A 15234-nucleotide genomic window follows, 5' to 3' on the forward strand; every position below is an offset into this window, starting at 1 on the left:
CTCCCCATTGCTGAAAGAGAACTTGCGCCACTTCAGAGTTCAGACGCCATTCATGATCCATAATGCACAGACGGCTGAGTTGGTCCGCCCTAGCGTTCAGAGAACCTGCCAGGTGTTGAACCACGAGGGTCACGCCCTGATGTTCCAGCCACTGCCAGAGGCGCAGAGCCTCCTGGCATAGGGTCCACGACCCCCCCGCCCTGTTTGTTGCAGTACCACATGGCGGTGGTGTTGTCTGTGAACACCTGCACTACACTCCCCCTGACAAAGGGGAGGAATGCATTCAGTGCAAGTCGGATCGCCCGCAGCTCCAGAAGGTTGATGTGGAGCTGGGACACCACCGGAGACCAGAGGCCTCTGATCTCCGCCTCCCCCATGTGGCCCCCCCAGCCCTGAAGGGACGCGTCTGTCACAACTACGTGCTCCAGGTGGGGTAGGGAGAGGGATCTGCCACTGACCCAATCGCGGTCCGTGAGCCACCACTGCAACTGTCTTGCAGTGCCCTCCGAGATCAAGACATGGTCGGACAAGTCGCCCTGATGCTGGGCCCACTGAAACTTCAGGTCCCACTGCAGAGCCTGCATCCGCCACCGGGCGTAATGCACCAGAAGGATGCAGGAGGCCATCAGCCCCAGCGTCAACCTGACCGAAACTCGGGATAACGGCTGAAAGATCGGAATCAGAGCCTGAATATCCCGAACCCGCTGTTTGGGAGGATAAACCCGAAACTGCGCAGAGTCTAGAACCGCTCAGATGAAGAGGAGCTTCCGAGAGGGACACAGGTGTGATATCTGCACATTGATGGAGAACCCCAGCAGGTGCAGGAGATCGGCCGTAGTCTGGAGGTGGCTGACGACTGTCTGGGGCGAGCCCGCCATCAACAACCAGTCGTCGAGGTAGGGGAAGACGGACACCCCTAACCTGCACAGATGAGCTGCGACCACCACCATCACTATCCTGAACACCCGTGAGGCGCTGGTAAGGCCGAAGGGGAGCACGGTAAACTGAAAGTGCTCGTTGCCTACCGTGAACCGCAGTAACGCCGGTGGGCCGGCAGGACTGGGATCTGAAAATAAGCGTCCTGCAAGTCCAACGCTACCATGCAGTCTCCGGGGTCCAGGGCAGTTAAGACCTGAGCCAGAGTCAGCATCTTGAACTTCTCTTTCCCGAGAAAGCCGTTGACGTTCCGTAGGTCCAAGATAGGGCGTAGGCCCCCTTTGCCCTTCTTGGGTACCAGAAAGTAGTGGGAGTAGCAACCACACTACTTCTGGCCAAGGAATGCGCTCAATGGCCCCTTTGGCCAAGAGGGCCGTGCCTTCCTCTTGCAGAAGTTGTAAGTGATCCCCCGACACGCGTTGGAATTGCGGTGGCATGGCTGGAGGGGTCGCTTCGAAGGGGAGGGAGTAGCCCTTTCGGACGATTTGCAGCACCCACCTGTCCGACGTGACAGTGCGCCAGTGGAAGAGGTGATGGCGAACCCTGTTCCCCACTGGTGTCACATGGGCCTGAAAGCACGGACTAGGAGGGTTAGGAGGCAGGTGCTGCGGGGGAAGGTGTGGACTGGCCTCGCCGTTGTCCCCGACCACCACTACGGCGGTTCCCACGGCTGCCACCGTGTTGTTGAACAGTCTGCTGTGCGTGGCCGGCAGCACGTGTGGGGGCGCCCCTTCCGTGGCCACGAAGCACAAGTTACTACTTGTGTAACGATATATCTGTAAGAGACATTAGTTAGTATTAGATTCCTTACCTTAGAATATCCCCAGGCGTCAGACTGGATCCGGAAACTTTTGCGTAGCAGTACCCTTGCGCGTCGGTAGGCGTAGTCTGCGGCTCCGCGTCAGTAGTCGGTGCCGTGATGACGTTGGAGTACTTGGACGCCGCCTTCACGTGCTGACGTCAGTTCTTAGACACAGCTTTCCGCGCCTGAAATGCAGAGCCATGTTAAAAACTAACACTGGTGCCATTGAAACTATGGCCCTAAAAGGAGGTAACCCTAACCCTAGATATCAGTTCGCAGAACGGGGAGGATGGGTGGGTCGGTAAGGAATCTAATACTAACTAATGTCTCTTACAGATATATCGTTACACAAGTAGTAACTTGTGCATCTGAAAGACACATTAGTATTAGATTCCTTACCTTAGAATAGATACCCCAGCAATACCAACCCCGGTGGTGGGTCTGCGAACCAATAATCACACCAGAAAGTCCTGGAGGACGGAACGGCCAAAGAAGCCATCCCTCCGGACTTGGCTGTCCAGGCAGTAGTGTCTTGTAAACGTGTGCAGCGAGGCCCACGTAGCTGCCTGACAGATGTCTTGTAAGGGCACTCCCCGGCCCAGGGCAGTTGTAGTCGCCGTGGCTCAGGTGGAGTGAGCCCGCAATCCAACAGGGGGCTCCTTTCTAGCCAAGGAGTAGCATGCCTGGATACACAAGATGATCCACCGGGAGATGGTCCTCTTGTGCACCGCTTTCCCCTTCTTAGCGCCCATGTAACCAACAAAGAGTTGGTCATCCACCCGGAACTGGCGTGTGCGATCCAAGTAAAATGAGAGCGCACGTTTTGGGTCCAGACGGTGGAGCCGCTCTTCCTCTTTAGAGGGATGCACCACGAAAGGAGTGAAAGGCAGCCGATTGCTGGCGCGGGGCCGAGAGGCCCAAGGACTTGGCCGTAGCCCTGGAGTCCTTCAAGCGCTCAAGCGCATGGTCTGCCTTGTCGCCAAAGAGGCAACGGCCATCAAACGGCATGTCCATCAGTGTGTTTTGGACATCGGCCGAAAAGTTGGCGGACCTCAACCAGGCGTGGAGTCTGACCGCCACCGTCGTTGCCATCGCTCTACCTAGTGAGTCGGTGGTATCCAGCCCACACCGGATGGAATATCGCGCTGCATCTCGACCCTCCGCAAGGGCTTGGGCGAGTTTAGCCCGGGCCTCCTCCAGACATTTTGGCAGCACGTCCGCGACAGTGTCCCACAGGGTGTGGGTGTAGCAGCCCAAGAGGCATGCGGTATTGACTGACCGCAGTCCTAAACTCAGGGACGAGAACACCTTCCCGAATTGTTCATACCTCTTGGATTCCCAATCGGGCGGAGCCGTTGGGAATGCGGTCTGGGAAGTGGAGGCCTGGATGACCAGGCTCTCGGGGGTGGGATGGGTGGACAAAAAGCAAGGGTCGCCCGGGGCTGGGCGGTAGCGTCTGGCCATGTTCCTATCCACAGGCTGACGTGTGGCGGGCTTGGACCAAGTGCCCACAAGAACGTCACACAAAGCCTCATTAAACAGCAGCAGAGGCTCAGTGGAGCTTGCCTGCGGTTTAAGGACCTCAGTGAGGTTAGTCCTCACAGCCGCGACGGGGAGCGTCAGGCCCAAGGCCTCGGCCGCCCACGTCAACACTATACTGTAAGCAGCCCCCTCTGTAGCCACGGTGGGTGGGGAGACAAATCCAGTGTCTGGCGAAGTGTCCAATCCACTGGCCTCCCCAAGCTCATATGTCCAGTCCTGTTGAGACTGGCACTCCTGTGCCAGAGGGTCCACAGACCCCTCCCAATCACCCTAGTCACCAATTTCCTGCAGTTCAGGGTCAACAGATGGGGCCGGTTCATGGAAAATAGAAATCTCCATACGACATCAAGAGCGGAACCGAATCTAGGGTAGGATCGAGGATGGAGTCTATAGTAGGCTCCAGCGTCGGTGAGGTCGACTGGCAATGACCCGGAAGCGGATCCAGTGAGGGCCTGCGGTGCCAGGGCCGAAGCTCCCGACCTGCTAGGCCCTCCAGCCAGGACCGGTAGGCCCAAAGGTGCCACAGAACCCGACGGAGCAGGGCGGGACCTCATGGCCATGAGGTACCGCTCAACCTCCTCCGGCGTCGCACCATGCCCAGGGACCGGAAGGTGTGGGGCAGGTGGCAACGGCCGCAACTCCGTCCGAGCCGCGTGGGTGGTGGAGAGCTGCAGTAGGTCCGGATACCACCACCAGCACTATCAGGATTATAGGAGCTTGGTCACCACCTTCCGGATTAGAGGAAGGGGCAGAAAGGCGTATGCAAACGTCCCCGACCAGTCTATCAAAAGAGCATTCCCTCTAGTTCCTGGTTGGTAAAATCTGGATGCAAAGGCATTCTCTGTATAGTCTGCGAGGAGGTCTATGAATGGCTGACCCCATTAATGAAAAATGTATGTCACCACCTCGTCGTTGAGCACCCAGTCTTCTTGTTCCTCGAAGTGCAGACAGAGCGTCTGCCCGCACGTTTTGTTTTCCAGGCAGATGCACCGCTGTGCTCAAAGAGGTTCTTGGCTAGAAGCCAGATCGCTTGAGATTCCAGTGACAGCAGCCGGGAGAATGTTCCTCCTTGTTTGCTCAAGTAATACATTGTGGTTGCATTGTCCGTTTGTATCTAACAATTTGGACTGAATCGATGGCTGGAAAACCTTGAGGGCTAGATGAACTGCCCGCAGCTTTAGCATGTTTATATGATCGGTCTGCTCCTTGTACAACCATCTGCCCCAAGTCTGCAATTGACCCTGGTGCGCCCCGGCGCCCCACCCGCTCCCCTCCCCACCACGACGAGAAGCATCCGCGATCAGGGATGGTTTTGGGAGGTTGATGGAACAGGACTCCACCAGGAGATTCAACTGAGTCCCCCAGAGGATGGATTTCCTTGCTGACCGGAGAATGTCTTCCCATTACCCTGAGGATTGGTACTATTTGTCCTACAGATCTTGCTGCAGCAGTCTCATCCTCAATCTTGAGTGGAGTATGAGAAAAATGCAAGAGGCCAGCGATCCAAGTAGAGATGCCACTTGCCTCACTGATGGTTGATGTGCTTTGAGGAGGATATTGCACTTGTTCCTCATCAATAACAGTCTCTCCTCAAAAGGAAACACTTTTCCTAGGCCGGAGTATAGTGTGGCTAGTAGTGGAGCGTTTGTTTGGGCTGATTCTCCACGTTCACGTAAAGACCCAAACAGTGTAGCAGATCTAGACAGATGTGATAATGGCTCTGCACCATTTGAGATCTTGTCAACAGCCAGTAATCCAGGTATGGATATACAAACAGGCCTTGGCGATGTAATGCTGCATCATCCACTGCCATGCATTTTGTGAATACCCTTGGCGCAGATTTGAGGCCGAATGGCAAGACTCAAAACTGGTAATGCTTCACACCTACCATGAAGCTTAGGAATTTGCGATGGCATGGCGCAATTAGAATGTGGAAGTACGCCTCAGATCTACCGAACACATCCAATCCCCTTTCTGTAGATGTGGATATATTTGATGGAGAGACAACATGCAAAACTTCTTTCGGATGATTTTGTTCAGAGATCTAGGATAGGTCTGAACTTATGCGCTTGGTCTTTTCAGTAAAAGGAAGTATCTGGAGTAAACTCCTTTTCCCCTTTGAGCAGGAGGGACCTCTTCTATGGCTCGTTTCTTTAGAAGGGTCGACACTACCAGGTGGAGCAGATCCAGGTGGGGAGGACGTGATCTTACTGGAGGAATGTCTCGGAGGTGCGCAGAAATGTAGCGCATACCCATTGCGCAGTATATTTAGCACCCACTGCTATTTGGTGATGCGCCACTCTGCAATGCAATTTGAGATACTTCCTCCCACTGGAGTGAGCAACGGTGTTAGAGGAAGCAAGAACTCATTGCTTGCCTGGAGCTTTGGATGCAGAGGATTACTGCTGCTGTCCGCCTCTGCCTCTAGAGGAACGACTGCCTTCGTAGAAGCAACAATTTAAGTTGCAGTACCACCATTGAGGGGTTTGAACCCTCTGTTGGCAGCTCTTACGATTATAAAGCCTGTAGCAACGCCTGAACTCATTTTTTCCGTACTGTAGACAGACTGCCTTCAATGTATCCAATTCGGCCTTCATTCTGGCCATTTTCTCGTCAGTATGTGATCGAAAAAGGGAGTTACCGGAGAACGGGAGATTTAAAACACGCTGCTGAGTCTTTGGTTTCAAAACAGTTAGGCACAGCCAAGATGACCTCCTTTTGCGTATTCCGTGTGCATATGAATGCGCAGCCAAAGAATCTCCATCTGCTGCTGTGCTGATCACTTGGTTGGCCACCAGCGCCCCCTCTTGGAGAATCTGTGAAATCTGGTCGATCCGCCTTTGGCAGTTTCTCCTTCAAGCGCTCCAATGAATCCCATAAGGATCTGTCGTATCGGCCCAGCAGGGCCGCAGCGCTAGAAACTTTCAAAGAAGATGCTGCAGAGCCGCATGCCTTTCTCCAAGAGTCCTGAGCTCTACTCTCCTTGTCTAGAGGAACTGAGGAAGTAGAAGCCACAGCATGAGTTTCCTTTGCTGCTACAATGATAACCGAATCCGGTGGAGGATCAGATTTCAGAAAAAAGGATCTGATGCAGCCAGTTTGTACTTTTTCTGGATCCCAACCAGAGCTGCTTTAATAGAGGATTGGGTGAGAAAAACAATTATCACTGGCTGAAGGAGAACAGGAACCAATGGGAGCAAGGGTCTAGCCGCAGACAACTGATGGTCTCAAATATGATGGATGGTCTCAAACATGATGGATGTAGAAGCTGGAGGTGCCGAAGTATCTATATTAAGCTTCTGTGCCCCTCTAGCGAGGACATCGTGGAAGGTGTTCTCATATATAGGTGCCACTCTTTGGGGAGGGTAGGAGAGTAGTCCTTTTTGAACAGTGAGGGACGGAAGTCTACCATGATGGTGCTCTTCATTTATGATTAGCATGAGCTGGTCTATGCTCAGGAGAACTGCCTCAGTGATCTCTGGTCCGAGTAGTAGACCTGTCCAACTCCTGCACCAGTCGTAGCGGCGATCTGTGCAGAGTACTAGAATAGCAGTACAAAATGGGGTGGCGATGGACGGAGCATCTGAACCAATCAAACACTCCCACCCAGTCAACAGATCTGGGTTTAATCCATCACCGTTCTTAAGCCCACTCTGCCACCCCAGTTCAGACATGGTCATATGCAAATCAGTCTGACCCTGTGCCTCATGGGAACAGTCCAGCCCGAACTGCCAAGCCATGCCTTCCTGGACCAGATTCAACCTTCCTAGGACAGGTTTCTGGGGATAGCTCATCACTGAAACAGAGGACTGCAGTCTTCGGAGGCTGAACGTCTGAGGAACGCTGTGACGTTGGGCGTGTCTACACCAATCGACTATGCGTCACTAAAACTGACTCTTTCGAGGGATCTTCGATGTCGATCCTTCTTTATGTTTCAACGTTGAATGTTCAGACGTCGAACACCTAGACCTCAGACTTCGCCTTCGACGTTGTGCACCTTGGAGAACCCAACGAAGTGCAAATGGACGAAGAAATCCTTCAACGTAGTGTCCTTACACCTTTCAGATCTCTCCCTCAGTGCGGAGTGTGTAATAGAAGACAGCGGAGCGGAGGTCTGGGCACTTCTTGGCGTCACCCGAGAGCAGTCTTGACGTCGTGTGTACCTTACATCAGGTCTCGATGAAAAATCCTTGCTCGCTGTCTAAAAGGGTCTAGACCTAGATGTTGAACTTCGCCTGGTTGATGCCAACGGAGGTGAACGTCTAGCTGTTGAACGCCGTGCCTCTGGTGACGAGGCATTTCTTGATGTCGACCGCCACCTGGTTGACAGACGCCTGCTCCGATGTCTTGGTGGAGCATCTTTAGACGTCGTACATCGAACCGATGCCGACAGACTTCTCTCTCTACGTTGGGCCAACCCGCATCAGCTGAGAACGACTCCTAGACGCTGCCGGGTTGACGGCAGAGGATTCAATGTACCGTATGTCCTAGTCGACGGCGATGGTCTTTTCACTGCAGATGAAGGTATTTTCGGCGCAGAGCCAGACGCTGAAGGATAACAGATTGGTACCTTACTTCTGGATCTCCTTTCTCTTTACCAGAGCTGCCTCTTGAAGGTATCTTCCCCTTCTTAGCCAGTCCATAGAGGCAAATCCTCTGTCCTTCAGGAGTTCTCTTGAACAAAAATTTGACAGAAATCAGAAAAAAAGAGAGCTGAAGTAACCAGGGTCCTGACAGAAGGAGCCAGAAAGAACTGGCCTGTCACCCCTGAGGCATGATGGGAAGCTAGGGGTCATGGCTGCCTTATAGGGACTGAGCTAGTTTTATTCTGTGGGATAGCTTTTCAGCTTCCTACACTAATGTTCCTACAATGCAGCCTATGGTCTGGCAAGGTTTTTCATTCCTCTCTGCAGGAGTATGATTTCTATGACGCATTTAAGCAGTTTTCAAATGTTTTTCTCCCTGCTTTATTGGAATGTTGCACAAGTTACTACTTGTGTAACGATATATCTGTAAGACATTAGTTAGTGATAGATCCCTTATCTTCGAAAATCCCCAGGCGTCACAGGATCCAGAATTTTTTTGCGTGGCAGTACCCTTGCGCGTCAGTAGGCGTCGTCTGCGGCGCCGTGATTACGTCGGAGTACTTAGACGCCGCCTCCGCGTGCTGACGTCAGTTCTTAAGACACAGCTTTTCCGTGCCAGAAGCGCTGAGCCATGTTAAAAAACACTGGTGCCATTGAAACTAGGGCCCTGAAAGGGGGTAACCCTAACCCTAGATATCGGTTCGCAGAACAGGGAGGATGGGTGGGTCAGTATGGAATCTATCACTAACTAATGTCTCTTACAGATATATTGTTACACAAGTAGTAACTTGTGCATCTGAAAGAGACCCGTTCGTGATCGATTCCTTACCTTAGAATAGATGCCCCAGCAATACCAACCCCGGTGGTGGGTCTGCGAACCAATAATCACACCAGAAAGTCCTGGAGGACAGACCAGCCAAAGAAGCCATCCCTCTGGACTTGGCTGTCCAGGCAGTAGTGTCTTGCAAACGTGTACAGCGATGCCCACGTAGCTGCCTGACAGATGTCTTGTAAGGGCACTGCCCGGCCCAGGGCAGTGGTAGTTGCCATGGCTCGGGTGGAATGAGCCTGTAATCCAACAGGGGGCTCCTTCTTAGCCAAAGAGTAACATGCCTGGATACACAAGATGATCCACCGGGAGATGGTCCTCTTGTGCACCGCTTTCCCCTTCTTAGCGCCCACGTAACCAACAAAGAGTTGGTCATCCACCCGGAACTGGCGTGTGCGATCCAAATAGAATGAGAGCGCACGTTTCGGGTCCATGCGATGGAGCCGCTCTTCCTCTTTAGAGGGGTGCGGTGGCGGAAAGAAGGTTGGCAAGGTGATAGACTGCCGGCTGTGGAAGGCGGGGACAACCTTGGGCAGGAAAGATGGCTTAGTACGCAACACCACTTTGTTCGGATGGACAGAAAGAAAAGTTAGAGTACAAGAAAGGGCCTGGAGCTCACTCACTCTCCTGGCAGCGGTGATGGCAACCAGGAAAGCAGTCTTCAGAGTAAGAAGACGGAGAGGACAGTTGTGAAGTGGCTCAAAGGGAGCACACATCGGAAAAGTAAGAACAAGGTTCAAGTAGCACTGAGGCATCACAAACGGAACAGGAGGGAACGTGTGTCATGCCCTTAAGAAATCTATATACAATGGGGGACTTGAACAAAGAAAGTTGATCAGGCAGCCTCACAAAGGCTGAACGGGTAGAAAGGTAGCCCATGATAGTGCCCAGAGCAGAGCCCTGCTGGGCAAGAGAAAGAAGGAAGAGAAGAACCTCAGATAGAGGGGCAGCAAGAGGATCCTCAGCCTTTGCTGTGCACCATGCCACAAATCTGTTCCACCTGCAGGCGTATACCGACTTTGTGGAGGGACGCCTGGCTGCCAGAATGACGTTACAGACTTCAGGAGGCAAGTCAAATGGCCTCAACTGTCGCCACTCAATCTCCAAGCTTGTAGGTGGAGACTGGACAGGTTCGGGTAGAGGACCGTCCCCTGTTGCTGCGACAGAAGGTCCTCCTGAAGAGGCAGACGAACCGGGGGATCGACTGACATACTGAGTAGCTCTGGATACCAGTACCTTCTTGCCCAGTCTGGAGCCACAAGGATGACTTGGGCCCGGTCGCGCTTGATCTTCTTCAGCACTCTGGGCAGAAGTGGTATAGGCGGAAAGGCGTACAATAGACCGCAACTCCACTCGCGACGAAAAGCGTCTCGGAGCGAGTGCCGCCTTGGAAATTCCAACGCGCAGAACTGATGACATTGTGCGTGCTCTTCGGTGGCGAATAGATCTAACCAAGGCTCTCCCCATTGCTGAAAGAGGCCTTGCGCCACCTCCGAGTTCAGACGCCATTCGTGATCCATCATGCACCGGCGGCTGAGCTCGTCCGCCCTGGCGTTCAGAGAACCTGCCAGGTGTTGAGCCACCAGGGTCACGCCCTGGCGTTCCAGCCATTGCCAGAGGCGCAGAGCCTCCTGTCAAAGGGTCCACGACCCCACCCCTCCCAGTTTGTTGCAGTACCACATGGCGGTGGTGTTGTCCGTGTACACCTGCACTACACTCCCCCGGACAGAGGGGAGGACTGCCTTCAGTGCTAGACGAAATCGCCCGTAACTCCAACAGGTTGCTGTGGAGCCGGGCCTCCGCCGGAGACCAGAGGCCTCTGATCTCCGCCTCTCCCATGTGGCCTTTCTAGCCCTGGAGGGACGCGTCCGTCACAACTACGTGCTCCGGTTGGGGAAGGGAGCGGGATCTGCCGCTGACCCAATCACGGTCCGTGAGCCACCACTGCAGCTGTCTCGCAGTGCCCTCCGAGATCAGGACGTGGTCGGGACAGGTTGCCCTGATGCTGGGCCCACTGAAACATCAGGTCCCACTGCAGAGCCCACATCCGCCACCTGGTGTGATGCACCAGTAGGATGCAGGAGGCCATCAGCCCCAGAGACTGCAGCGTCAACCTGACCGAGACCCGGGATAACGGCTGAAAGATGGGAATCAGAGCCTGAATATCCCGGACCCGATGTTAGCTATGGCTTTGCAATGCCATAGCTAATTACTTTGAAAAGAAAATCTCGGACATTATTCAGGATTTCCCACCCATGCTACCTACTTCGACAAATGCCGAAACAATGAGGATAGGCTCCGTGACAACTAACATCCCTCACTTTGGCCTGGTGTGAGTCCTCCGCGGAGGACTTACACCAGGCCATTTTAGCATTAAAATCTGGATCTCCATTTGATCCCTGCCCGCCTATGGTCCTGCGGACCTTGGTTGAGGAGATAAACCCAACTATCAACAGTATTATCAACTCTTTATTGGCCACAGCAGTAATCCCAGGTGAATGGAAGCATGCAGCGGTTATGCCACTTCAGAAAAAAACCCTGCCAGATCCAACCACTCTGTCCAACCTGCTTCCCATTTCCCTACTCCCTGCGGTGTTTAAGCGGACAGGGAAATTCGTGAATTATCAACTTACGAGTTTTTTGGAGGAGAATAACATCCTGCACTCCAATAAATCAGGGTTTCGCTCCAAAAATTCGACTGAATCTGCCCTTTTGTTTACAGCAGAGACTCTACGAATGGCACTGGACCGAGAAAAGAAGGCCGTCCTGATTTTACTCGATCTATCGGCGGCCTTCGATACGGTCTCACACTACATCTTGATTGACTGTTTGGATAACGCAGGCATAGGAGGAGTGCTGCTGACATGGCTTACAAACTTCCTCTCCCAGAGACGTCAGGTAATAGTACTAGGTGACTTCAAATCTGAAGAAAAGGTTATCAGCTCAGGGGTACCACAGGGCTCTAGTTTAAGCCCTGTACTTTTTAACCTTTATATGGTCCCTCTGAGCGGATGGCCTCCTTTCAGATCGTACGCTGACGATACGCAGCTGATCCTGGTGTTGGATAGGGAGCTGCCTGGGGCTGAGGAAAATCCGATTGAAGTCATATCGTACGCTGACGATACGCATCCTGGTGTTGGATAGGGAGCTGCCTGGGGCTGAGGAAAATCTGATGAACTGCCTCACGGCTACATTTGAGTGGATGAATAACAATCACCTCAAGTGTAACTCAGAGAAGACAGAAATATTGGCTTTTGGATCCCAAAATCTGTTCTCCCCCAAACAATGGTGGCCTGAGGATGCAGAAGCCCCCCCTAATACTATTTCCTCTGCGCGAAACTTGGGCATCAAATTTGACGACCAACTTTCATTCAAGCAGCAAGCGGTAGGCGTGGCTAGCTCAGGTTTCCAGATTATCAAATCATTGAGGAAGTTTTTTGACCTTCCTCTGGCAGCCAGGAAGGCAGTAGCATTGATAACATCTAGACTGGACTGGACTACTGCAACAGCCTTTATGCAGGTACCAACAAAGCAGTGCTCCACAGGCTGCAGATGGCCCAGCATGCTGCTGCGCGTCTGGTACTTCGCTGGCCGAGAAGGTCTGCTGCGCTCAAGATCCTACACTGGCTACCCTGGCTACCCATTCATAAGCGTGTCTTATTCAAGGTCCTTGTTATCACCTTCAGAGCCTTTCAGTCACAAGGACCGAGATATGTTAAATGGCTTTAAACGCTACCGGCCAGCACGCTGCTTGAGGTCCGCTAATCAGAATCTTTTGGTAACTCCTAGATTTAGGCCACCAAAGGGGGGAAATCTCTTTTTGTACTAGGCTCAAGAGCTTGGAATAAGCTGCCAGCTCAGCTTCGGCGTATAGTTAAGGAGAGTGAATTCAGGAAACCTTTGAAGACATGGATCTTCTCACTCTCCAATGTGGCCTGTAGAGCACTAGTGTTAAGCTTGTAATGCGTTGAAATTGCCCTCTGTCCACCAACCTTTTCCAGCGGGGTAGGGTGTCGAGCGCCAAGATGCTCCCTGGAGCGATAGTAGCGCTATATAAGTGTGAGTTTACATTACATAAACCCGAAATCGCGCCGAGAATCACTCCGATGAAGAGGAGCTTCTGAGAGGGGCACATGTGTGACTTTGGCACATTGATGGAGAACCCCAGCTGGTGCAGGAGATCTGCCAGTCTGGAGGTGGCTGACGACTGTCTGGGGCGAGCCCGCCTTCAACAACCAGTTGTCGAGGTAGGGGAAGACTGAAACCCCTAACCGGCGCAGATGAGCTGCGACCACCGCCATTACCTTTGTGAACACCCGTGGGGCGCTGGTAAGGCCGAAGGGGAGCACGGTATACTGAAAGTGCTCGCGGCCAACCGTGAACCGCAGGTAGCGCCGGTGGGCAGGCAGGACAGGGATATGAAAGTAAGCGTCCTGGAAGTCCAACGCTACCATCCAGTCTCCTGGGTCCAGGGCAGCTAGGACCTGAGCCAGTGTCGGCATCTTGAACTTCTCCTTCCGGAGGAAGCCGTTGACGTTCCTTAGGTCCAAGATAGGGCGTAGGCCCCCTTTGCCCTTCTTGGGTACCAGAAAGTAGTGGGAGTAGCAACCACACCCTACTTCTGGCCCAGGAACGCGCTCGATGGCCCCCTTGGCCAAGAGGGCCGTAACTTCCTCCTGCAGAAGTCGCAAATGATCCCCCGAGACACAGTGGTTTTGCGGTGGCATGGCTGGAGGAGTCGCCTCGAAGGGGAGGGAGTAGCCCCTTCGGACGATTTGCAGCACCCACCTGTCCGATGTGACAGTGCGCCAGTGGAGGTGGTGATGGCGAACCCTGCCCCCCACTGGCGTCACATGGGCCTGAAGGCACGGACTAGGAGGGTTTTGAGGCGGATGCTGCAGGGGAAGATGTGGACTGACCTCGCCGTTGCCCACGATCGCCCGGACAGCGGTTCCAACGTATTGCGCATCCCTTCCGTGGCCACGAAAGGAGTGAAAGGCAGCAGATTGCTGGCGCTGGCCCGAGAGGCCCAAGGACTTGGCCGTAGCCCATGAGTCCTTAAAGCGCTCAAGCGCATGGTCTGCCTTGTCGCCAAAGAGGCGACGGCCATCGAACGGCATGTCCATGAGTGTGTTCTGGACATCTGCCGAAAAGTTGGCGGACCTCAGCCAGGCGTGGCGTCTGACCGCCACCGTCGTTGCCATCGCTCTACCTAGCGAGTCGGTGGTATCCAGCCCACACCTGATGGAATACTTGGCTGCATCCCGGCCCTCCACAAGGGCTTGGCCGAGTTTGGCCCGTACCTCCAGCGGACACTCTGGCAGCACTTCCGCGACCATATCCCACACAGAGTGGGTGTAACGTCCCAAGAGGCAGGCGGTGTTCGAAGACCGCAGGCCTAGACTAAGGGATGAGAAGATCTTCTTCCCATACTGGTCATACCTCTTGGATGGCGGGGCCGACGGGAATGCGGTCTGGGAATTGGAGGCCTGGATGACCAGGCTCTCGGGGGTAGGGTGGGAGGAAAGGAAACATGGGTCGCCCGGGGCTGGGTGGTGGCGTCTGGCCACGTTCCTATCTATGGGCGAACCCGTAGCGGTCTTGGACCAAGTGCCCAGAAGAACGTTGGTCAATGCCTCATTAAAGGGCAGCAGAGGCTCGGCCGAGCTTGACTGCGGTTTAAGGACCTCAGTGAGGAGGTTAGTCCTCACGGCCGCGACGGGGAGCTCAAGGCCCAAGGCCTTGGCAGCCTTCATCAGCACCACACTATATGTTGCCCCCTCCTCCGAAGCCACGGTAGGAGGGGAGACAAAGCCAGTGTCCGGCGAAGTGTCCAGACCACTGGCATCCCCAAGGTCACCTGTCCAGTCCTCATGAGACCAACACTCTCTGGTCAGAGGGTCCTCAGACCCCTCCCAGTCCTCTTCATCACCCATCTCCTGAAACTCGGGGTTCTCAACTAATGGGGCCTGGTCATAAAAGTGAAACTCACCAAACGACGTCTGGAGCGGCGCCCATCGGGGCCGTCCCGGCGCCTGAACAGAAACGAAGGTGGAACCGGGGACGGCGCCGCCCGGGAGGTCGTAAGGTCCACCGGCGATGAACCAGATCCCGAAGGAGGTCCAGCGGCGTCGGGAGAACGGGAACCTGCGGCGCCGGGCCCGAAGCACCCGACGGCGTCGGGGCAGACCCCCCCCGACCCGCTAGGGGTCCCAGACGGGTCCGCTGGGCCCGAAGGCGCCGCGGAGCCCGTCTGAGGAGTTTCCTCATGGCTATGAGGAAGCGCTCGATCTCCTCCTGCGACGCGTTAAGCCCAGGGACCGTAGGGTATGGGGCTGGACGCGGCACCTGCGACTCAGTTGGAGCCGCGTGGGTGGTGTCACCCGAACCCCCGGCCGCATCGCGCGAGCGTCGGGGGGAGTCCGAAGAGCGATGACGCCGCTTGGACTTCTTGTGCCGCTTACCTGACGACGACTTCGACCCGGAGGAGTGCGGCCTACTCTTGGAACTGTAGTGGCTCCGAGCCCGCGACCTCCCAT

This window comes from Lissotriton helveticus, chromosome 5_1 (assembly GCF_964261635.1).
Source record: "Lissotriton helveticus chromosome 5_1, aLisHel1.1, whole genome shotgun sequence".
NCBI lineage: Eukaryota > Metazoa > Chordata > Amphibia > Caudata > Salamandridae > Lissotriton > Lissotriton helveticus.